The following is a 25,498-nucleotide window of genomic DNA, read 5'->3' as shown; positions in this document are numbered from 1 at the left end:
TCCAACTGCAGGTCCCCCAACAGAAATGATCTTCTGAAATTCTTTTTGTAAGGACAGGAAAGATCCACCATAATCAGAGTAAGCCTTTTTATTCTGATAGCTATCAAGAAAAGAGCACATTTCCTGAAAGAAGAACCAGGAAAGTAAGATTCTGACTGTAAATAGGTCAGCTGCTGTCCTCTCCTTTTTGCCTTGTCTTTTACTTGTGTTATATTTTGAAAGAGTCATATGACTGCCCAAATAAATTATTATTATTATTATTATTATTATTATTATTATTATTATTATTATTGAAGGTTGGCACTCTCTGGTCAGCGTCTCAGTTTAATCATTCATATGGGAACAACACAATTTTTAAGCAGAGTTCCTCTCAGGCACTATGGTGATCTTGCCCAGGGAAGTTGGTGAGTAGGTCAAATGGGAACCTCTGCCACAGTTACTACTACAGCAGGTTGTTCCTCCCATTAGGTTTTGCATATCACTTAGAAAAAATTAATTTTGGTAGCATTAATCAAGTTGGCCTTATTTCAAGCAATATGTTTTTGTGCGGTTTCATTATTCCATTTGTGGGTCAGAAAACTGGATTTTGAAGATGTTTGATTTAGCTGAGGTGAATAAATTATCTAACTTGTTAAAAGAGAAATCATTATACAATTTGATTAAGGACTGGGAATCATTTTCAACCTTTATGAAGAAGGAAAAACATGCTTTGGGGTTTTGAAGAGTAAGGGCCCTTCTACACTAGTATAAAAATCCAGATTATCTGCTTTGAGCTGGATTATATGGCAGTGTGGTTCATATAATCCAGTTCAAAGCAGATAATGTGGATTATCTGATTTGGTAATCTGGATTATATGACAGTGTGGAAGGTCCTAAGTTACTTATATATCTATTAGGTAGAAGTTGGGGTTGTATTTTAGAGAGTAATGAAAAGATGATGATGATGATTTAATAGATATGAGTATGAAAATACATTTTTAAATTCTGATTCTCTTATGCTTTATGTATAAGCATAAAGATGGAGTTCAGGAAATGGATAGAGTGGGTAACCCAATAAGTCTACAGCGTGATTTAACAAGGTGTCTCATTCTGAATAATACTGCAGTTGACAGGCAAGAAGCACAGCAACTGAGATTTTATCGAAGCTGGCATTTGGCATCATCAGCTAAAGATCATCTTCAGTGATGTAGTTTCTTACAAGTGAACAACATATTTGGACACAGAACATATGGGATCTACGACTACTGACAGAGAGAAGTAGAGGGAAAGAAATAAGACGGGAGAGGAAATGAAGCCAAGAATAAGAATATCAGTCTGTGGATAAGAAAACAACAGAGCAGAGAGAATATAGCCAGGAATATATTATTAATCTATCTCTTTACTGTCCCCTAGAGGTTTGTAGGTGCACCTACACTGTAGATTTAATGCAATTTGGCATCACTTTAACTGTCATGGCTCAATGCTAGGGAGTCCTATCATCATCATCATCATCATCATCATCATCATCATCATCAATAATATCAACAACAATGACAACTTTCTTCTTGCATCCCACCACCATCTCCCCGAAAGAACTCAGGCAGCTTACACATGGCACAAAGTGACTAAAAACAGAACATAAAATAAAGCACAGAATAAAATACAATTGAATAAAACATATAGGCATATAAACAACAACTTAATCCTACGATTTGTAGTTTGGTGAGGCATGAGCCCTTTTTGCAGATAAGGCAAAAACTACCATATTTCCATAGCACTGAGTCATGACAGTTAAACTGGCGTCAAACTGCATTAATTCTACAGTGTAGTTTTATTTATTTATTTGGTACATTTATGTACTACTTTTCTCCTCCTAAGGGAACTCATAGCGATTTCCAACATTATAAAGGCAAAATTCAATATTGTACATACATGTGAAAACCAAAAGGTATACATTAACCTAACCAAATTAAAACAAACATAAAAGAACATTTAGACATAAAACATAAAAAATTAAACATTGATAATATAATAACATTATATTAAAACCCACCAATAAACAACACAATTTAAAAACAGTTACTAAAATCACGCCACCCAAAATCCAGTCTGTAGTTGCACACACACACACACCCCTCGAGGTACATATGCAAACCATGGTTGCACATTTCTCCACTTAACTACATTTCAAATACAGTTGTTGTTGTTGTTCATTCGTTCAGTCGTCTCTGACTCTTTGTGACCTCATGGACCAGCCCACACCAAAGCTCCTTGTCGGCCGTCACCGACAACTCCTTCAAGGTCAGTCCAGTCACTTCAAGGATGCCATCCATCTTGCCCTTGGTCGGCCCCTCTTCCTTTTGCCTTCCACTTTCCCCAGCATAATTGTCTTCTCTAGGCTTTGCTGTCTCCTCATGATGTGGCCAAAATACTTTGTCTCTAGTATCCTTCCCTCCAGTGAGCAGCCGGGCTTTATTTCCTGGAGGATGGACTGGTTGGATCTTCTCGCAGTCCAAGGCACTCTCAGAACTTTCCTCCAACAATACAGTAGAGCCTTGCTTATCCAACATAAACAGGCCAGCAGAACGTTGGATAAGCAAAAATGTTGGATAATGAGGTGGGATTAAGGAAAAGCCCATTAAACGTCAAATTACGTTACGATTTTACAAATTAAGCACCAAAACACCATGTTTCACAACAATTTGGCAGAAAAAAACAGTTTAATACATGGTAACATTATGTAGTAATTACTATATTTACCAATTTAGCACCAAAACATCGCAATGTATTGAAACAGGTGTGGATCCAGGCGGGAGGCAGATTGGATGAGTGATGGTTGGATAAGCGAGACTCTACTGTAATGAATTGCTTTATTGCTGGAGTTATATGTTTGTGTAATGACAGCTTTGCATATCTCTGAAGCCATAATTTTAACATTTTAGATGCCCTGTGAACACCCTTTTTAAAATCCTGAAAGTTTAAAAAGATTCTATGACATATTCTGCTTTACATTTTTATTTTGGGGAAGACACATATTAATATTCTGTATTAAATTGTACAGAGAACGGGAGAAGGAGAGGGAGCACAGATGCAGATATTAGATCAAAAGTCAAAAGGGGAGCTTGCACCAAGACCTAGTATTTATATTTGCCCTGGGCTAATTAGGGAATTGAAGGCAAATAGAGATTTTAGGCCCTTTTGCAAGCTCTCCTTTTAACTGTTGATCCTCTAACATCATTTCCTGACCCTGAGGCCAGAGGACATATTCTGAGATTGATTTTCAGGTTTTATTCAGAACTCTTTGGTTGAGCTCTGTGCCTGGGCTTTAGAAACATCAAATGAGAACTGTAATAGGGTTTATGTTTGCTCCATATTCTTTCTCAGTAATGTAATATAATGTAACCTTGCATTTCGGTGCCCGAGAGATGAAAGAGAGCAGGAGGTATTTAGTCCCTCTCACCATATTGTTAACATACAATCTATAAACAAACCCCCTTGGCTCAGAGCTCCCTTACTGTGGCAATTTTTCATTACACATCTCTCAATAAGCCTGCAGACAAAATTATTCTGACTTTAAAGGCTGAACAGGTTATCCCTTTTCATGCAGGGTACCACAAACCATCTGATAGTTTAGTATTTGGGAAGACTTCGGCCCATAGAGATTCAATTAATTTTTCATATGCCTAGAAACAGATTCAAGATGTTCTCTCTCAACTTGGACCAAAAGATCTCGGCTCCTATCTAAGTTCTAGATCAGCAAGCAGCTGACTTCAAATGTGCCAAAGTCATAATTGCCATCATGTGTGCTCACTAACGCAGACGAATTGGAATCCGGCAAAAACAAGTCTGGAGATGTTTCAATGTGAGAGCTTTGCGTCCATGTTGTTCTGCTGCTAGAAAGTGTCTTCCAAACATGTCTATAGCTTTGTTACAATAAGCAGATGCCTCCTAAAATAAATAGGATCTGGTCTTGTGTAGGGATGGATCGGGAATTTGTTTGAATTCAATTTGTTTGAATTCACCAAGCTTTACAAATTTCCCTAGATTCAAGATGGAATGAATGTGTAATTATTTTTTCAAAAAAAAAAAAAAGTGGGGGGAGGGGGGAGAATATTACAGTGCATCTACACTGGAGAATAAATGTAGTTCAGCATCAGTTCACTGCCATGGTTCAATACTATATTGATTATATGGATCTTTTATTTGATTCTACTTTAATAGAGGTTGTTCTATCCAATTTATATATCTGCTTTATATAATGTTATTATTGTTTTCATGTTGATGTATTTTATTTTCTGTATTATATATTTTCTGTATAGCATCTTTGTGTGCTATTTTGTAAGCCGCCCCGAGTTCCTATGGGAGATGTGGTGGGGTATAAATAAATAAATTATTATTATTATTATTATTATTATTATTATTATTATTATTATTATGGAATCCTGGGATTTGTAGTTTGGGCACTCTGTGGCAGAAAAAGCAAAAACTATTTGTTGCTTATTTGTTCAGTCACTTCTGACTCTTTGTGACCTCACCACAGCTCCCTGTCGGCCGTCACCAACCCCAGCTCCTTCAGAGTCAAGCCAATCACTTCAAAGATACCATCCATCCAACTTGCCCTTGGTCAGCCCCTCTTCCTTTTTCCTTCCATTTTCCCCAGCATCATTGTTTTCTTAAGGCCCATTCAACCTCACTCCTCAGATCTGTGCAAAAACCATAACTATCAAGATTCTATAGCATTGAGCTATGGCAGTTAAAGTGATGCCAAACTGCATTAATACTACAGTGCAGCTGCACCCTCAATCATCCAACCAAGTTTAGATCTACACTGCCATATGATGCAGTTTGGTCAGTGTAGATCAGTAGTTCCCAACCTACAAATTCCAATGGATCATCTGAAAAATGGTATTGTGCCTCTGCATATAGTGCTGTAGTTCAGCATGATGGTAACGTTACTACTACTGGTAGAAGGGAGAAGAGGGCTGCGCAGGTGTTGGAAGGGGAGCAGCAGCGAAAGCGGATTAGAGAGATAATCATGGCTCCGGGTGATTCTGAGACTTTTGAGGGCTTCTCCGACTGTGAAATGGGGGATGGGGAGGAAAGCAGGGGAGTCAAGTGGGCTACTCGTGAACAAGAGTCCGACTAAGAGCTTCAAAGGAAGCGTATCCGTTATGTACTTAGCGCTCCTACAAAGGATGAGGACTTCATGGGGTTTGAAAGGAGTCATGGGTCTGGGAGTGATATGGGGGAGGAGGATGAGCTGGATTGGACCCATGTTCAGGAGATTAGGGACATTTGCAACCAACCCACCTCCAGTGATGAATTTAAGAGGTTTACAGGGGAATGGCAACCGGGAAGCACTTGGCAAGATCTAAGTCTTGACAGACGCTGGCAGAGGTGGAGGTATGGGCGTTCGGGTTCAGCTGCGGGGATGGAGGCAGCTGAGAGCGATGATGAAAGGGTGGGGAGCTCATCATCCTCTGATGAGGAACTTTAGGTTAAAAATGGGTTTTGGTTGTATGGCTCTTTGCAGAAGGCAAAGTGTCTCTTTTGGGATGTGAATCTTTGTTGCTGCCAACTTTTGAGCTTGGGTCCTTGGACTACAGATTCCTGTGTTCCTGTGTTTACCTCTACTCTGCGGCTTGACTCCGGACTGGTTTGAACAACGCTTTTGCCATTTGAAATTGAACAATTTGTCTACCTCGTGCTTCGACTAAAGAACGCTTTTTTGACTCTGTTTTTGCTTCTTGAACTGTGCCTTTTGAACTGTGCAAGTTTAAAGCAGATTGCTATATTTGTGCATTGTACCGGATTAAACGCCAGGATAATCCGGGTTATATTTCAGTTGTGTATATCACCTTGTTTTTGATGTCAACTTGTTGACTGAACCTGAAGCACTGATTTTAAGTGCTTCTAAGACTCTTTTGTAACCAATAAACTCGTGTTTGGATCGTTTACTCTGTGTTTGGCTTTACTGAGGCTTCTGGGTCTTGACATATAGTTCATTTATAATTATGATTATTATTAGTTTTTCAAGTTTTATGTCATTCTACTATGAATTGGATGTTTTTTAAGTTTTGGGAAGTAATAAAAAGTAGTAAGCTATATAACAAGTAATCTGGTAAGTTACTTTTTCAACACTATAATGATGGCCCATGCAATCTTTTCCAAGTCTGTGATTCCATGATTCTATGAGTAAGGGCAAATTACTTTCCAACAGAGACATGAGTAATAGGAACACGCTGCTTTGAAAAGTAACTTTCAAACCACTGAGTTTAATAAACCAATTTGTTATATGCAAATACATTTGCAGAACAAGAAACCTTCAGATCCCCCCCCCCCCCCCCCCCAAGACAGTGAAGAGTAAAATAATTAAAAGCTAGCACTCCTTCCAGGAAGGGAAGGCTACCTATATTATTTTATTTTCCATTCAGTTCTTGGTCTCCTGCTGATTGACCAATTGAAGCTTTTGCCTTCTGCTGACTAAACCAACACAGTCTTTGAGAGTAGTTTGACCTTTTTCTGGGTGGAAATGTGGTCTGCTATTTAACAAGTAAAATACAGAAAATGAGCAAAACCGGACAGCACAGAGATGGCTCCATGTTTTATTTAATGTCTTTGTGCTGTAAAAGTTAATAGAAACCAGTCACACTGATAAAATCTGGAACTATCATCTTAAATAAAAGGAATTTGGGGAGGGTCTTGCGGCAGACATAAAGAGTGGAATTTAAATTCTAGGGATTTTCTTCTTTGTTTATGAGCTTTTTTTTCTGTGAGGGGGTTAACAACTACTGCAAAAGGAGATGGAAAATCCACATTTAAATGAAGCAGAAAACTGAAGACAAAACAACATATTGAATTTAAATCCGAAAGAAACATTCACAGAGCAAAACCAGAAGGCAAGTGAGACCTACTGAGAGAAGGCCAAAGAGGTATGCTTTAGGTTAAACAAAAATCCTCCATGCTATTGAATTAAGTTTAAGCAGGACAAGCAGAGAAGGAAGGTTGAAAATTGGAAGTAACAGCAGAGAAAGACAATAGAAGCTGATGAAGTAAGAAGACAAATGGACTTGATTTTAATATGCGATGAGTTACAAAAATGATAAATACCAAAAATAAGCAGGAAAGGAGGATTATAAAAAATGAAGTTCACTGAGTACAAATATTGAAAGTCCCAAACATATGACAAATTCAGAAGCAAACACGCACACGCACACACAATGCTTAGTATTACCTTTGTGTAATACTAATTGTCCAATGCTTAGTATTACCTTTGGGTAAAAAGGTAAAGGTAAAGGTTTCCCCTTGACTATGCAGATATTCGTTGCCAGTGTGATGTCTCTACTCTTCACTATTTTATCAAGATTGGTCATTGCTCTCCTCCCAAGTAGTAAGCGTCTCCCAATTTCCTGGCTGCAGTCTGCATCTGTAGTGATCTTTGCACCTAGAAATACAAAGTCTGTCACTGCCTCCACGTTTTCTCCCTCTATTTCCCAGTTGTCAATCATGCTTGTTGCCATAATCTTGTTTTTTAAATGTTTAACTGCAACCCATCTTTTGCACTTTCTTCTTTCCCCTTGATTAGAAGGCTCCTCAGCTCCTCCTCACTTTTGGCCATCAAAGTGGTGTCATCTGCATACCTAAGGTTGTTAATGTTTCTTCCAGCAATTTTCACCCCAGCCTTGCATTCGTCAAGCCCCGCACATCGCATGATGTGTTCTGCATACAAGTTGAATAGGTTGGGTGAGAATATACAACCCTGCCGTACGCCTTTCCCAATCTTGAACCAGTCTGTTGTTCCGTGGTCAGTTCTTACTGTTGTTACTTGGTCCTTATACAGATTCCTCAGGAGAGAGTTAAGCTGACTTGGTATACCCATCCCACCAAGAACTTGCCACAATTTATTATGATCCACACAGTCAAAGGCTTTAGAATAGTCTAAGTAGAGACATTGAATCAATAGGAAATACAAGGTTACTTAACGTAATGAATGTTGACGTAACGAGTTCAATCAGTTTTTAAAAATCTATTATATTTAAAATTGAAAACTGCATATTGCTGATTTTGGAGGAGGAAGAGGGGATGAGGATGTAGTATTAGCCGCAGTAGTAATCATGACATCAATTAAGATTTCTTGTTCAGGCTTTCCCAGAACCAAGATCTATAGATGTCTTATGATGATGTCACGGTGAGTGGGCCCTGGAGATATCTCATGGGCAATATTACAAGGGGCTTCACCTGAGGATATCATAAAGTATAAAACCTTAAATCATAGCTATACAGAATATGACATTCAAGTAAAAAACACAATAAAATCAGCACTCTTGAGTTGAGGATCAGAGAAATTGGGCCAGACTCCGAGATCTGGGAACATTAGAAGTAGTAGTAGTAGCAGCTGTAGTTTTCCCCTTCTGTAATAGTACTTCTAATGGATATACTAAATGTTCATGTATGAACATTCAATGGAGGCAAAACATAGGGTTTTTATAAAAACTCTAATCACTTTAGCTTTGGCCTGATATATATCATTGACTACCATTGTCCATTTACCATATAATGTTGAAAAGACACATCATCTTGCTCTAAATTAGAACTACAGAAAACTCTTTTTCCATTCAAGCCACCTGCTGATTCGCGGAGGGTGAGTTTGTTGGAGATCACTTAATCCAAAGAGGAAAATCCTCTTAGCTATTCTCCTAAAGATTTACTGAGTGGGCTAAGCATAAGCATTCGTGTTAGAAGGAATGGAGAGGAATAGCCATTTTTCTCCAAGCAATAACTAGCCGGAGAACTGCTTGTTTGAAGACAAAAAAAAAAAAAAGTTGTCGTAAGGTGGCTTCTAAACATCTTAGTATATTTAATTATGGTTAACTGCATAATTACATAGTACCCAATAAACAAGCAAGGAGCATATACTAGTGACTACCATTTCTATAAATAGCCATAACCCTGCATGGGAGATGTTTATCTGGTAAGTGTTATAGTTATGGTGTTGCATGATGAATCCTGACCCAATCCTGTGCAATGCCCACAACCCTAGGAGTGGTAAAAACAGAACTTTTCCACTTTTGTAGTTGTATTTCTAAATTATATACTAAATACTAATGCATTAAAATAACATGTGTAAAAACAGAAGTTATGGTGATAAACACTGAATCCTGGACCAAACCTCTCTATCCTCGCCTACCAGGAAGCAGAATTTTCTCCACAGAAAACCATTTTTTGTGCAGAAATATTGTTTGGTGTTTAATCAAAATTCACATTTCACTACCATTTTCTGTGCATAAAGTAATTTTTCTGTGCAGAAAAATTGTCAGTGCAGATAATTTAGTTTTTCTGTGCAGAACATTCTGTTTCTTGTCCAGAAAATGTTGCTTTCTGTGCTAAAATAACACATGCAATTTTTGTGCAGAATACATTCCCAACAGTATTAATCAGCAATGACTACTGTTTTCTGTGCAAACAACAATGTATGGAGTTTGGGTAGACTAAGTCCTAAACTTCAAAAGGTCCTAATCAGTTCATAATTCTTATTATCAAATTTTTCTTTTAAAAAAACATTTAAAACACTCTTTTCATATGTATAGATTCACAAATTGGCAATACCAAGCTATGCCATATTAATCAATGTTCTACCTGTTTTTCAGTACTAGGGTCCAAATTCACTCCAGAGATAGGTGGAATCCTTGTTGTGACTTTACAATTTCTCTCTCTCTCTCTCTCTCTCTCTCACACACACACACCCCAAAGATGGGAATAGTGCTTCCTTGTCATCTCCCTTTTCAATCGGAATTCCTGAAAACCTGATGGGAACTTGTCTAAATGTGTCAGTAAACATGCTTAAGGAAATGCAACATTCCCCAGCTTAGGGAATATTTAGTATAAATGAGACATAGAATATGTTCACTTGTTACTATTCAGGCAGTTTTGGCGAGTCAGTTGGAATTATCGACTTTTTATAGTGGTTGCATATCTAAGTTTAGTCATCTTTGTAACTACCAGTGGATGAGTAGTTCAAAAGCTAAGATTTGCAAGTGTGGAATATTATCTCTTGTGTACGTGCATGTGTATGAGCGCATGAAAGAGCTGTATTTACATTATGTATCTCTTGCAATGGCATAATCTGAAGGAGGCATCAACACTTCTATCTACCATTTCACTCAGACCATGTTGCCTTTTCCCATGATGCCTGAGCACCCATCCCAAGCCATTTAGGAGCCAGGAGAGTGTAGGACTGACCACATCTGTCTGTGTCCTTGCAGACAGACACACATGAAAAAAATGGCATCCTCCTGCACCTCCCAGCAGCCTTCTGGAAGTTCAGGAGAAGGCTTTGATCTTTGTGTATCTTACTTGCAGAAACAAAGCTGGAAGTTGCCCGATGGCTTCCACATTCCCCTCACCATTAAATCATAAATGGTAAAAACCGCATTTACCATTAAATGGTAAATATGGTAAATGGTAAATGTGCCTAGATGGTACAAAAGTGCCGTCTTGTTCACTAAATTTTGCAAGGCCTTTACATGATGTTGCCCACCATTTGTAACCTTCCTTTGCCTTTCTACTACTGTGCTGTTGAAGGGAGGGAGTGAACAGAACTATGCCCATAAGGATCTTTAGCTATGTCTGCTTTATATTATGTAAATGTATGTGTATGTATCATACATTATATCATAAAATATATTTTAGAATCATAAGAATGTATCTTAAATTAAATAAATAATGAACAAAGACTGCACTATCAATACCAAACTCTCACACATGTACCTCAGCATATGTGGCTCAAGCTCTTAGGTATAAGATACCATCTAAAAATGAGTTTATAAAGCTCTTCTTTAGGTTTAAACATTAGGTTTCCAAGGGAACATTTTCCCAGATCCATTTCCAGGATTCTGCTGAAATCTCTTGACCTAAACCTCTTTTCTCATTTTGCTGATAGAGGTTATACACTTAAATCCTCCCAGATGTTAGCTATATTTTATGTACTCATTCCAAATCATTCCCGTTCTGATGAAGAACTACATCAGATTGTGGTTTGTCTTGTGCGCGCGCGTGTGTGTGTGTGTGTTTTGAAAAGTTCTTATTTTGAAGTAGTATCATGACTTTTTTTTGTGTGGGTTTGTTCAGGTTCAAGTTATGCAGACTTTCAGCTGATATTTCAGGTTTCCTTCCAGTCCAGGAAAATCTTAATGTTCAACATTTAGGGCAAATTGAAACTTGATTTGAATCCCTTGGTCCACATGAGGTGCTTCCTACCATCACTGCCCTGTCTTGTTCACTAAATTACATGATGTTGCCCACCATTTGTAACCTTCCTTTGCCTTTCTACTGCTGCCTCAATCTTTTCCACAATTGCAGAAAATTCATTAAGGGGGGGGGGGGGGGAAAGGTGGAATAGCTTCAAGTTGACCTCTGATTATTAACAGTGGGAGGCTTTTATCTGGAAATGTAATATCTCAGTGATGTCAGAGGGGGAAAGGTCTATATGATGTCATCAAGCATAATATATGAAATACCAATCACTTTTTTCACAGACTCTGCCATTCCAATTTTACAAAAACAATGTGGCTGCCATCCTGTTAACGCCAAGCACACAAGTAAGTTTTCCTTATGATGTTTTTCGTGTGCTGTGAAGGGTGGTATTTCCATCTTCTTTCTGCAGCACACTTCCCTTTAATTTTCTGAACAACCACCCACACTGCTGTTTCATGATTTGTGTAGAATGGAGAGGATTAGAGAAGTTTCAGATGTAAGATGATGAAATAAAGTGTAGAGATTAACCAGGGTCATTCCGAGATCGCAGCACTGCTGTCATCATTTATATCCGGCCATGGAGAAGTAGCCAAATGCTACTGTGATCTTGTCTGCTCTCCATGGAGTAGGGAATGGCCACATAGGAGGCCTCAGAGGCTGTTCAGCAAGTTAAGAGGTGGTAACAGACCGACTACACTATGCTGAGCCACAGACGTGGCCCTAGGTAATTTTCAACGGTAAGAAAACAGTATTGTGCCCCCCCCCCCAACCAATCACTGAAATATATTTTCTGTTCGTCGTGGGAGTTCTGTGTGCCATATTTGGTTCAATTCCATCATTGGCGGAGTTCAGAATGCTCTTTGATTGTAGGTGAACTATACATCCCAGTAACTACAACTCGCATATGTCAAGGTCTATTTCCCCCCAAGAGTGCCTCAAGAGTGCCCTGGGCAAAATCAACTATACTGCAAATTCTTACTTTGCGTAATGGCTTGAGCCGCCCCTGCTGAGCCGTGTCTACAAAATGAGACAATCTATATATATACACTTTTCAAGGCAGTTCTTCGGCCTTGATATTCTTCCCTTTACCCTAGGGAGTGGAGAAAAGAGGCTAGGCCCTAAGATTTAGGAATTCTCATTTTAAAACCATGGTGTCTCTTACCTTCAGAGTTGTCTATAAAAGTATTAAGGCTTCCTTGCATTACCTATATGTTCCATCATCCTTCAGTTAGTGATATCAAGCAGCAATGGGGTTTTTTTTAGTCCATTAGAGGACTGAACTGATCTTACACCAAAAAAGGATCCTATTGGTCAATGCAACCACATAAATATAGATATCAGCAGTGGTGGTATTAGGAGTAAGGAGGCTATAGTGGCAAAGAGTAGTTGTGGGAAACCCCAAAGGAACCACTTCCTGTCTGATTTTGGAAGTCAAGTAGGGAGCTTTGAAATGGTTGAACAGAAGCTCTCTGAAGCTTTAGGTGCTCTTTCTGCCTATTACAGGGAAAACCAGTTGATTACTAATCCATCTAAAACACAGGCATGTGCTTTCCATCTTAAGAACAGACAAGCATCTCGAGCTCTGAGGATTACCTGGGAAGGAATCCCACTGGAGCACACCCAAATACCTGGGAGTTACCCTGGACCCTGCACCTACCTTCAAAAAGAACTGCTTGAATATCAAGCAAAAAATGACTGCTAGAAACAATATTATACGAAAGCTGGGGATCACAACCAAATATAGTGAAGACACCTGCCCTTGCACTTTGCTACTCTACACCTCTGGAGAAATTATACTGTTTAGCCAATATTGTACCACCTGACATCCGCCGAGAAATAGCAGCCAATACTGAAAGGACCAAGGCAATAACATCTTTGTCCCATCCTCTGTTCAGATATCAACCAGCATACCAATGCCTTAAATCAAGAAATGGCTTTCTAAGATCTACAGAGATACTCACAGGTACACCTCAACAAGCAAGAGTCCAAAGGTGGCAAGCTAAAACCCAGAACCTCAAGCCATGGCTGATAACAAATGAGACACCCCCACCTGGGCACATGGAAGACTGGGTAACTTGGAAGGCACTGAACAGACTGTGCTCTGGCACCACGAGAGGCAGAGCCAATCTTAAGAAATGGGCCTACAAAGTGGAGTCCAAGACATGGTTTTACTGGCACTCTAATATTATTGTTAAATGAATTTATTGGCTGATTTGTATTATGTTTTTAAGATGTTTTTACCATTTTATTGTTTTAATTGTATCTTTATGATAGATACATTGCAAGCATCGTTGATGCCTATGTGAGGCTGCCCTGAGTCCCCCTTGTGGGGAGAAGGGCGGGATAGAAGAATATGAAATAAGTAAATAAATAATAAACATGCGAGTGTGGAAATGAGCAAACGACAGACCACCTATTACAGTGTAGTCTGAGCCCTGCCACATGCACAATGGAGGACCTCCTTATAGCAACATCAGAGACACTCCAAGTGGCCAGCTACTGGTCAAAGGATATTTAATATAATGCCAAGTTTTTAAACTTTGTGTTTTTAAAATATATCACAACTGTACCCTTGGTTCACTTCTGATACACTAAATAAATAAGTTAGGCAGGGTCATCCCTGGCAGTACTTGGATGGGAGACTGTTAATGAATGCCAGGAGCTGTAGGCTATATTTAAGAGGGAGGAAATGGGAAACTACATCTGAATTTTCCTTGATTAAGAAACTCTTGTGAAATTCATGATGTTGCCATAAGTTGACAAGCAACTTGAAAGCACATGAAAGCACATAGGGCTATATGTACTATTACCTGCAATGGCAGGTTTCCTAACCATATAGCTCACATGGTTTCCTTGTGCTTTTCCAGCACATGCACTCTGGCTCTGATTAGTATCTTGCTTTCTCTCCTTCTACACCAAAGAATGTCATGTACCTAATTACTTATCTATCATTCATATATTTTCCCAAGAGTCCACTTCTCTGTAAGAAGTACTCTCTCTTCTGTTTCTCAACCTCCTTTTTGATTCTGCTGCTCAAGGCCTCATTAGATTATCTATCCAATTTGGATTGGAGGCCCCTTAGAGTAAGAATCTAGTGTTTGGTCTAATGCATAATAATTTCATCTTGCAGCTAGATGTGTCCACTGGGACAGCATTAAATAGGAGTAGTATATTATTAAAAGAAAGCATCTGGCAATTTCTGACACCTGAGTTCTGTTCCACTGTGCTATCAACAATTTACAGGAAAGTACCACTAATCTGTTTTTGACTCTTAAATAAGTGCACAGTTACATGGGATATTATTCACCCATCGATGAGCACCATTTAAGACTTTATATATACAATCCAGTAGTTCAAACTGAGGTCAGAAGCAAACTGGCAGGGCAGTGATACATGGTCCTGATAGTGCACATCAAATATATTATCTGCTGCATTTTGCATGATCAGTACCTTCCAAGTACCTTTCAAGTGCAGCCCCATATAGACTGTATTACAGTAGTCTAACATGGAGATAATTAAATCATGCTGAATACCTCCCACAAAGCCATGTGTAGCATGATTCCCACTCAATTTAACTCTCAGGTCATAAGATCAATGTGGATCATAGTTTAGTTTTGTTTTTGTCGTGTCAGGAGCAACTTGAGAAACTGCAAGTCACTTCTGGTGTGAGAGAATTGGCTGTCTGTAAGGACATTGCCCAGGGGACGCCCGGATAAATTGATGTTTTTATCATCCTTGTGGGGGGCTTCTCTCATGTCCACGCATGAAGAGCTGGAGCTGATAGAGGGAGCTCATCTGCCTCTCCCCAGATTCGAACTTGTGACCTGTCGGTCTTCAGTCCTGCCAGCACAGGGGTTTAACCCACTGCACCACCGGGGGCTTCATGTGGATCATAGTTATTCTATACTAATCAGGTGATTTCCATCCTGGCTAGCGATAATTGTCCAAATGTCTGATCACTATCTCACAAAGCAGTTACTTAACTTTCAATTTAAGAAAAGAAAACAGAATGTCGGTGGACAGCAAAAGAGATTTAAAGATGGGCTTAAAGTTTACCTCAAAATGTGTTATAAACACAGAGAATTAATAAGTCTTGCTACTCAAGCACTGTAACTGAAGGTCAGATGTTGCCAACAGTGCTATGGGCTTTGAAGGGGCATGAATACAGGGCAAAGGGGAGAAAAGGAAGGTGCATCAAGCAACCCCTTACCATGATTCCTTTAATAAATGATAATGATAATAATACACTTTATTTATATTCCACCCTTCTCCCCTTGGTAACAGAGCAGATTACAGCATTTACATACATAGGCAAACATTCAATGCCATTACAATCATATACAATAGGACAGACAAACACAAACAAAGGCAGAGGCTTCTCCTTTCATTTCCGGCTTCTAGAGGTGGCACTCATCTCTGGCTCTGAGGAGGTGCTTTCTTCTCCATTTTCAAGCTGAGCGGCCTGCATTCTTACCTTCTGGTTGTATGATAACAAGATTGTTTGGAGCATCTTTTTGCCTTTACCCACCGAAGTGATACATATTTATTTACTCAAATTTGCATGTTTTCGAACTGCTAGGTTGACAGAAACTGGAGCTTACAGACAGGAACTCACCCCATCTTGCAGATTTGAACTTCAGATCAGCAGTTCAGCCGACCTTTAGGTCAGCAGTTCAGTAACGCAAGGGTTTAACTCATTTCCATATATATCCTCAATGTGAAAGACCACGTGGAACAAAAACAAGTCTTCACAGTTGTTTACGGACCTACTGCCAAGACTCTACCTCTGGGAGACAATCATACTCTGCAGCGATTGATCACCTATGATGATGCTGTAATGGAGCACCAGATTCCCATGCAGAAATTTCAATTCTAAAATTATTGTTTCTGCAAGTATGTGTCCTCAAATATCTCTAGGTGAGTCACATTGTGTATGTCTCATCTACATGCTCATATTATGTATGCCAAATGCAACCATTTGAGAGTCATGTAAAGTTTGTTTTCTTGTAATCTGTCCTAAACATATTGTGAACAGATGGTGCTATCTACAGTTCATCTTGACCGGTGCCCCTGATTAGGACTCCATTGTTGTGCTAATGCCCCTACAAAGTCGGGAGTATAACTGGATTTTTATAAAATAAGGCTTCAGAGAAAAGCAGAGTCAAGCATCACTTCCACAGATGGGAGATTTGAAATATGTCCTATCTTTGCAAATCAATAGTTGCCCTGTTCTTCCAATGGAAAGATATTATTATTCAGCAAAAACTCAAAAACTTAATAATAATAATAATAATAATAATAATAATAATAATATCTCACTTCTCTCAAGGACTCAGGGTGGCTCACAATAGAGAAAAATACAGTATACATAATAATATTTGACCAATCAAGACAAATAATATTTATCAACTGACAAATCAGCAAATCATAATACATAGACAAAATAAAACAGTAATAAACATATTAATTAAAGAACAAAAACATCAAAATAAATAAAACTGGATTATGATTAAAACATGATGTACACCAGAGGCAAAAAGCAGCTCCTGTTAATAAAACAGTTAAAACTCAGTTAGTATTAGGATCAATTAAAAACTCTATCACTTAAGTTGTAGTGAACCATTGTCAAAAGCCTGCTTCCACATCCATGCTTTTAGTTACTTTCTAAAAGTCATTAGAATGGGAGCCAGTCTAATCTCTCTCGTCCCCACCAACCGCGCCTGTGAGGGCAGTGGGACCATGAGTCGGGCCTCCTCAGCAGAACTTAAAGCCCAAGTAGGTTCATAGGGGGAGATGTGTTCACGCAAATAGGCTGGACATGAACCATAAAGGCTTTGTAGGTGCACTTTGAATTGGGCCCAGAAACACATGGGCAGCCACTGGAGCTGCTTTAACAGGGGAGTAGTATGCTCCCTCTAGTCAGTTCCTGCTGGTAATCTGGCCACCGCTCTTTGCACTAGTTGCAATTTCTGAGTCGTCTTCAAAGGCAGCCCCACATAGAGTGCATTGCATTAATCCATTCAAGATGTAACCAAAATGTGGACCACTGTGACCAGATCAGACTCTTTGAGGTAGAAGTGCAACTGGAGCACAAACTTTAATTGTGTAAAGGATTATGGGGGCATTTGCCCAAGACCTTTGGAAGGTGTCAAGTTAGAGAGTGCCGTTTTCTTCTCCCAGCCACCGCCAACACCTGAGCTTCAAGAGTCAGCTGCGGGGGAGTGTAACCCCATCGAGCACAGGTTGCCACCCTATACCCCAATCTGCCCCCCGGCTGATCAAGAGGACCTCTATCTTGTCAGGATTATGTTCCAGTTTATTAGCCCTCACCCAGCCTTCAGGACCTGGGCAGCTTCCTTGGCTTTAGGTGGAAATGAGTAATAGAGTTGGGTCTCATTTACGTACAGATGGCACCAAACTCCAAAAATCCAGATGACCTCACCCAATGGTTACACATCTATGTAGATGTTAAATAGCATGGGGCATAGAATCGAGCCTTGCGAGACACCACAAGCCAGAGGTCAATGGTCCGAGAAGCCATCCCCCAGCACAACCTTCTGGGTCTGGCCCTCCAAGAATGAGCGGAGCCACTGTAGAACAGTACCCTCAAGACTCATCCCAGAAAGCCGATCCAGGATAATATAATGGTTGATAGTATCGAAAGCCACTGAGAGGTCAAGGAGAACCAACAGGGATATACTCCTCCTGTCTAGTTCTCTGGCAACCAAAGCAGTCTCTGTTCTGTAGCCAGGACTAAACCCAGACTGCAATGGGACTAGATAATCAGTTTCATTCAAGAATCTCTGAAGTTGAGTGACGACCACGTGCTCTAGAACCTTGTCCAAAAAAGGGGAGGTTGGAAATGCGCCGATAGTTGTTAAACACCAAAGATCAAGGGACTGTTTTTTGAAAACTGGTTTTAGAACTGCTGTTTAAAAGCAGGTTGGGATTTTGCCCTGTCCCAATGAGACACTGGTAATCCTCAAGATCCATTCAACCAACTCCCTCTGGCTTGTTTAATAAGCCAGGAAGGGCAAGGGTCCAAACTCCATGTGGTCTCCCTCACTGCTCCAAGGATCTTGCTCATGTCATCATGCTGAACAAACTGAAACAATTCTATTAAAATAGGACAAGCAGGTGCCCTGCATACATCTATTGATATTGCAAAAATGCTGGTGTCCAAGTCAGAGCAGATCTGGGTGACTTTGTCTGCCAAGTGGTGTGCAAAATCGCCACAACAAGCCGCTGGGTGGTCAGGGGTCCCACCCTGAGAATCAGGGTGAAGGAGCCCTCTGACCACATAGAACAGCTTTGCTGCTGTATTAGTTGCAGACGCAATGCCAGGCAGTCAAGTAAGTTAAAAATGCTTTGCTTTTGAAGAGAGGTAATGATAGATAATGGAAATACATTATACATGATTCATGGTTTTTTTTACATGACATTTCTTGAAGGATATTAATCAGTCACCAGGAAGATAACTGATTATTGTAGTTTATTTTCATAGGGTTGAACATTACCTTTCATTTGCTAACATTTCTCCTTTGTCACCTTTGCTTTTGACCATCCTTTCTCCTCTTCTCTTCTCTCCCATTGTTAATTATCAACTTTTAAATTATTAACTTTTGGGCATGCTGGCCTTAGTTCTTCATTTGTGCTGTAAATGTGTATCTGTAACTCTTTTGTAATGATTCTCATTATCATACTTACACAATTTAATTAAAAATGGGAATGGTAAAATCTTGATGGAAAAGCATTCCTTAACTGTCAGCACTTCTTTCTTCTACTTCCTGCATATAAAATAATGAGTAGTTAGTCATATTGATTCCATTATTACTGTCATAAATTGTTTGTGGTTGTGGCCTAAGCTACAGATGTTGACAGCCAAAAGACACTATCAAAAGATTCATCTTGACAAAGCCAAAAAGGCTTAAGAAGTCCCCAAACTGCAGAGATCTGCTGGAAGCACCAATAGTTCCAATACAATAAACTGCAAAATCATTTTCCAATATTTATGCAGCCTACGATCTTAACTCCTACAACTCTGATTATATCTTAAACTCTCACTTCTGTGTCTCTCCAGATTTAAACTAAAAATAACTATTTCTTTTTTCCTTTCCCATGTGACGTTATCAGTTTCCATAACCAAGTGAGACAGATTTCTAATAATTAAAAATATGGGTATCTTCTCTTGAACTTGATTTAAGCAGATTTTAGCTTTCTCAGGGCACTTCCACACATACCTAAAATGTGTGCTGAAATTGGTTAAAATAGCCCACTTTGGTTCTAGTACCCACCTCATCCCACAGCCCCGGGATTTCCCTCTCCGGGTGGTTACTTGCTATCCAAATTGAAATCAGGATGGCATGAAGCCACCTCAAAGCCCCTGATTTACCCCGTAAAACTTACTGAAAAGGTCCATGGCAGCCACGAAGCCTCTCCTCGTGTCCTCATGGCATGAGAAAATGATGCCTGAGGAGATGGGAAGGGTGAGGAGGAAAATCCCTCCCCTCGGGTCTTCTCAGGGTGGGTGCCCTCCTACACTTTTGGGAGTCAGTCCCTAAAGGCCCAGCACCACATTAGACCCAGATCTTTCATAAAGATCTGGATCTAAAGAGGTGTTTAATTATTCCACATTAATTTGCTTTTTATTTGAGGTGTCGTTTGGACACCTCCAGTTAAACCAAAACAAGTCCTGCATTTTGGGCCTGTCTTGTTGGGCCCTCAGGCAGGCATGTAGCCAGAGGGGGGGCTTGAGGGGCTTCAGCCCCCCCCCCCCGAAATTCTCATGGTGGTTCGCGAAAAAGCCTTACTGGTGCATTATTTAAACTGTTATGTTTATTCATATCATGATCTGATCACCATACTCAATATATCCCATATGCATGGGGATATTGGGGTAATGATACAAAAGGTTTGCTAGGCTAGACCCTCTTTCACTCAGACTCAGCCCCCCTCCGAACCTCAGCCCCCCCCGAAACCACCCCTGAAAAAAATTCAGCCCCCCCCCCCAAAAAAAAAACGAAATCCTGGCTATGGGCCTGCCCTCAGGCCATTTCAGTAGCCATTGCTACCTGTTATAGATGATTCATCACAAAGTCAGCTTCTGTTGAAAAGACATAAATCCCTAAATCCACTGGAAATGAAGAATATAATTTCTTTTCCCTACACTGCTGTTTTGTTGGAAACGACAGGTTTTGGAACATTACCAGATATACTGCCCTTGTGAGAAATTACACAGAATAGTAAATATATCCTACGTCCTTTTTTAAAGGCATCCAAGAGTACATTCTTAAGGATTGCATGGCACATGGCTTAATTGCAAAAATATATATAATACTTTGTTGACAAGCAATGGCATCAAAGACTTCTGTGCAATGAAAAACAGAATCAGTTTTAAGTACTCCCAGTCATAATTGAATTTTCAGAGTTTTCACTACTTTAGAGCTTCTTTTTGTTATTCAGAATCAAATCCAAAGCACACATTTCTTAATGGTCCCTTGGTTCTGAAAGATCGTTTTTTTAATGGAGTCCAGTGCAAGGGTGTGTTTACAGCAGATCAGTTATCAGAAACATGTGAATAACTTTGGCACCTAAAAGGAGAGTTCATCTAAATCATGGAGTCCGACAAAGAAATATCAAAATAATTGGATTGTTTTCCCATGTATTTATTGCATACCTATCCAGCTCACTCTCCAAGGATCTCAGTGTAGCTCACATATGGTTTCCAGGTGGTCTCCCACCCAGGCAGCTTACATGGCCAGACCTACTTGTCTTCAGTGACAGAACTGCTACACAGACATTTCGGATCTTTTGCTGGATGTTCATTCATTCTCTTGCAGCTTCTTTTATTCACAGTAGATGGCAGCCTATGAACACAGAAGGTTGAACATTACAAGGGAAGAGGCTACACAATGTACAAGAGTCAACTTGAAATATGGAACATATTTGGAGCATACTTGGGCCTGACTGGATAAAAAGAGGATGAATAGATAGGCTGATAAAACATATGAAATTACCAAACTACACTGTGAGCAAATAAACTAAGTATGCTTTCACTGGGATGATTATGACCATGATGAATAATACCCAGGAAGCCATAACTTATTTCTTTCCATCTTCAAGGGCTATGAGTATGTAGGCATCAGTTTTGTGAGATCACCTTTCTCTTTTAACTTGGGGCCTGATATCCACTTCTTGGAATGAGATACAAAATGGCAGCTTAAATGAAAGTTAGGTACAAAATAGAAATTTCAGCTGCAATCTCATTCACACTCACTTGTTAGCTAGAGTAGGGACATTTGAGTCATTAACTTTTGTGATAGAGATTAATAAACAAACGGTAATGGACATATCAGGGATTTGTGCATGCAAAAATGTATATATTCATTAAATAACATCCAAAATACATTACATCAGGAAAGTGTTAGGTTAGACAAAATTGCGTACACAATTTCATGTATCAAAAGAAATTCATGGGCAAATAAGTATGAATTTTCATACAAGCCTTTATTTTTAATGCTTATAGTTTAGGATGAAGTGAAATTTAGATATTTAAAAATCTCAGTGTTTGGAATGAACTGAACTGAAGTCTGGAAAAATGAGAAATCTTGAAAGAAATCTAAATTGCCCATTTTTTCCCTTCTATTCTTTGTAAGGAAGGCCTGTTTAAATTACTTGGATTTTCTTCTGAATATACACCAGAAATATAGTTTGGTATAAAGGCCCATATTATACAAATGACAGAGCTACCAATACAAATCTGGATCTGTTCTGTTATAGATGTAGAGTTCTGATATCAAGCCATAAAAATCTACTGTGACAGAACCAACTTCTTGCAAAGCTTATCTTAAGCTGCAGAGCTCAATCTTATGCATGTTTCCTCAGAAGTAAAACCCAGCACAGTTACTTTCTCAAGCATTATCGGGACACCAGACTTGCTTGTAAATTCTAAACTTTAATTCATTTTACACAAAGCCTACTTCTTGCAAAGCTTATCTTAAGCTGCAGAGTAGCATAGGATTGCAACAAGCACTCTCTTTCACCAGCCTTTAGCGGGGTTTGAATGCTTGGGAGATAATATAGTATTTCAGTTAGGGCTCAGTCCTGGATCCTGTGAATGGTGTTGCCAGAGGCCACCCCTCCCTCCAAAGCAATGTTTCTGTGCAATGCCTTGTAGAAAGAAATCTAGCAGATAATGCTTTTTCTCAGAAAACAGATGAGGTGACCAGAAAGCTTCATCGGCTAAATGTCTGATTATCCAAAGAGCTTTTTCACAGTGCACTTTGATCCCACTTTAAATGCCACTGCTTCATCCTATGGGGCCTCATCACACTAGGGAATGAATCCACTTTAAATCCAGCTGCTGCCTCCCGCAGAATACTGGGGTTTGTAGTTTAGGGAGGAGCCTTTAATAGCCTCACTAAACTACAAATCCAGAATTCTGTGGGAGGCAGAAACCAGATTTAAAGTGGATTAATTCTCTAGTGCAGTGTTTCTCAACCTCCTAATGCCACGACACCTTGATGCAGTTCCTTACCATAACATTATTTTCGTTGTTACTTCATAATGGTAATTTTGCTACTGTTATGAATTGTAATGTAAATATCAGATATGCAGGATGCATTTTCATTCACTGGACCAAATTTACCACAAATACCCAATATGCCCAAATTTGAATACTGGTGGGGTTGGAGTGATTGATTTTGTCATTTGGAATTTGTAATTGCTGGGATTTATAGTTCACCTACAATCAAAGAGCATTCTGAACTCCACCACCAATGGAATTGAACCAAACTTGGCACACAGAACTCCCATGGCCAATAGAAAATACTGGAAGGGTTTGGTGGGCATTGACCTTGAGTTTGGGAGTTGTAGTTCACCTACTTCCAGAGAGCACTGTGGACTCAAACAATGAAGGATCTGGACCAAACTTGGCATGAATACTTAATATGCCCAAATGTGAACACTGGTGGAGTTTGGGGGAAATAAACATTGACATTTTGGAGTTATAGTTGCTGAGATTTATAGTTCACCTACAATCAAAGAGCATTCTGAACCCCACCAATGATATAATCAGGCCAAACTTCCCACACAGGACTCCCATGCCTTGAATGGATTTGCTGGTGTGAGCCGCCCTCCAGCCTTCCACACTCTCCCTCACACACACATGCGCACCACGCTGCCATGCACCAAGTACGCCTGCTCTCCCCTCCCTGCTTGGTTGAGAGGCTGGCTGAAAAGCTGACCAATTACAGCAGAGGAGGGCTTTTGGTGGGAGGATTCACCCTCTGTTTCCAAAAAAATAAGAGAAGAACAGGCTGAGAGGTCTTCAGCTTTCTCTGCCAAAGGGTTCCTAAGACCATCTAAAATATATGTTTTCTGATGGTCTTTGGCGACCCCTCTGAAACTCCCTCATGACCACCCCCCCCCCCAGGGGTCTCCAGGTTGAGTTAAGCTGCTCTAGTGTGATGAAGTAGTTGGATGGGATTTTCTATGTGCCAAAAGAACTCCCACTTTGGCTACTATGCACCTTGAGATGGGACCATTTTGCTGTTCTACCTCAGGAGGCAAAATGTGTCAGGCTGACCTTGGGCAGGATAATACAGAAAACCAACCTGCCTTCTGCCTAGGGAAGACCTTTTAGTCCAAAGTAGTTAGGTCATCTGTATAACATATCCCCCTTCTCTCTCCATCTCCCTATCTCAACTTTTTGACATTTTCATTTCTGACTAAGAATCTGAGTTGAGTAATTAATCCTTAATAGTGCCAAAAGGCACAAACTCCATTTTCTTTTGTTTTCTGTGACTCGATTTTTAGCTGGCAGAATGTAGCTTCATAGATTTGGCCAGATGCAAAAAAAAAGAAAGAAAGAAACCGCACTGAACTGATTAACTTTGGGAGAGATAGGTCAGCTTACAATAGCTGAAAATTGGGTTTCTTGCCTTCAAATAGACTGGATTGTCTAATGATAATACTTCAGTTGTTATATCTATGAAACTAGATGATTCCACAGATCTCAGACATACTTTGTATGTATAAACAATAATAGACTTTGAGTTTTCTTTCCTTATCTCACCATTTCTGTTTTTCAGCTTAATGAGCAAGAGAAGGGTTGCCAAGGTACAATTATATAAAGTATACACTCTGCTGATTAGAGATCTTTTTTTTTCTTGAGTGTTCAGAAGGAGACTCTGAGTTCACGTTAAATCCTTCCCTCTCCGTCTCTAATGAGATATAGCTTATCTGACTCAGGGCACAGAAAAGATACAATTAGCTTGGGTGTGGGTAGCTACATTTTTCTTTTTTTCTAAAACATAAAATGAAGTCTTGGTTAGTATAAACTTCCTTATTTGAGTGCTGAACTTCATAATGACCAAGTTAAATGCCTTGAAGATTTTGAAGTAGGGAGACAGGGAGATAGTTACGGCTTATGAATGCAACTATAGCTAGATTTGATAGGTGAAACTTGGTATTCTCACAGACCTACTATAGCACCTATTTCCAATTGCAAAGACACCCAGTCTTCACGGCCTGTAGCTCTCAACATTTCCAATCATTGAGCATGCTGGCTGAGGTTTCTGAGAGTTGAAGTATCTGGTGACTCAACTATGGGAATGGCCATCATAGAGAACATGAGATGCATCCAAAATGGCACTATTACAGAAGTTTTGTATCACCTTAACGGCCACAGCTATATTCTACAAAATACTAGTATTTATAGTTGGTTAAGGTATTTAGATTTCTCAGATAAAGAGCTCAGATCCAGTCCCCTGAGCTGCAGTATTAATACTTCACCAACTGAAAATCCTGTTATTCCATAGAATGGCTCTAAGACAGTTTGAATGGTATCAAATTGCTATAACTTGCACAGTCTGGACTTACTCATGATTAAATTGGTTGTGCAAGGTGCATAGAGTGGAAAGAGGTATGGCCAAAAAGTATCTTCCCTACCCATCCTGTCTCTGGCATAACAAACTTAGCACAGAAAAAAATAATGAAGGGAGTGATGCCAACACAGACATGGAATGCAAGAAGCCTAAGATGACCTTACTAAGGAGGATGCAGACAGCCCTCTGAATCCATGGGGTCTGTATATATCAGTGGTTCTCAACCTGTGGGTCCCCAGATGTTTTTGGTCTTCAACTTCCAGAAATCCTAACAGCTGGTAAACTGGCTGGGATTTCTGGAAGTTGTAGGCCAAAACACATGGGGACCCACAGGTTGAGAACCACTGGTATATATAGATTCAACCATCAATGGCTTGAAA

The 25,498-nt window shown here is 39.7% G+C and overlaps 1 long non-coding RNA gene across 7 annotated transcripts in view; it reads right to left on the bottom strand.

Annotated features, from left to right (window-relative positions):
* Positions 1-16,547: 16,547 nt before the first annotated feature.
* The window catches only part of LOC132770989 (uncharacterized), a 79,086-nt gene continuing 70,135 nt past the window's right edge, over positions 16,548-25,498 (bottom strand). For 6 of the 7 annotated variants that reach the window (XR_010909506.1, XR_010909504.1, XR_009631043.2 and 3 more), the window contains 2 exons: positions 20,909-21,098; positions 16,788-19,019 (listed from right to left, as the gene is read on the bottom strand). This is a non-coding gene — a long non-coding RNA (uncharacterized lncRNA). The other variant, XR_010909505.1, reaches the window with a different exon arrangement.

This window comes from Anolis sagrei, chromosome 3, assembly GCF_037176765.1.
Source record: "Anolis sagrei isolate rAnoSag1 chromosome 3, rAnoSag1.mat, whole genome shotgun sequence".
Taxonomy (NCBI): Eukaryota; Metazoa; Chordata; class Lepidosauria; order Squamata; family Dactyloidae; genus Anolis; species Anolis sagrei.
Note: the sequence above shows the minus strand (reverse complement) of the source record. Positions and strands in the feature narration are given on the sequence as shown.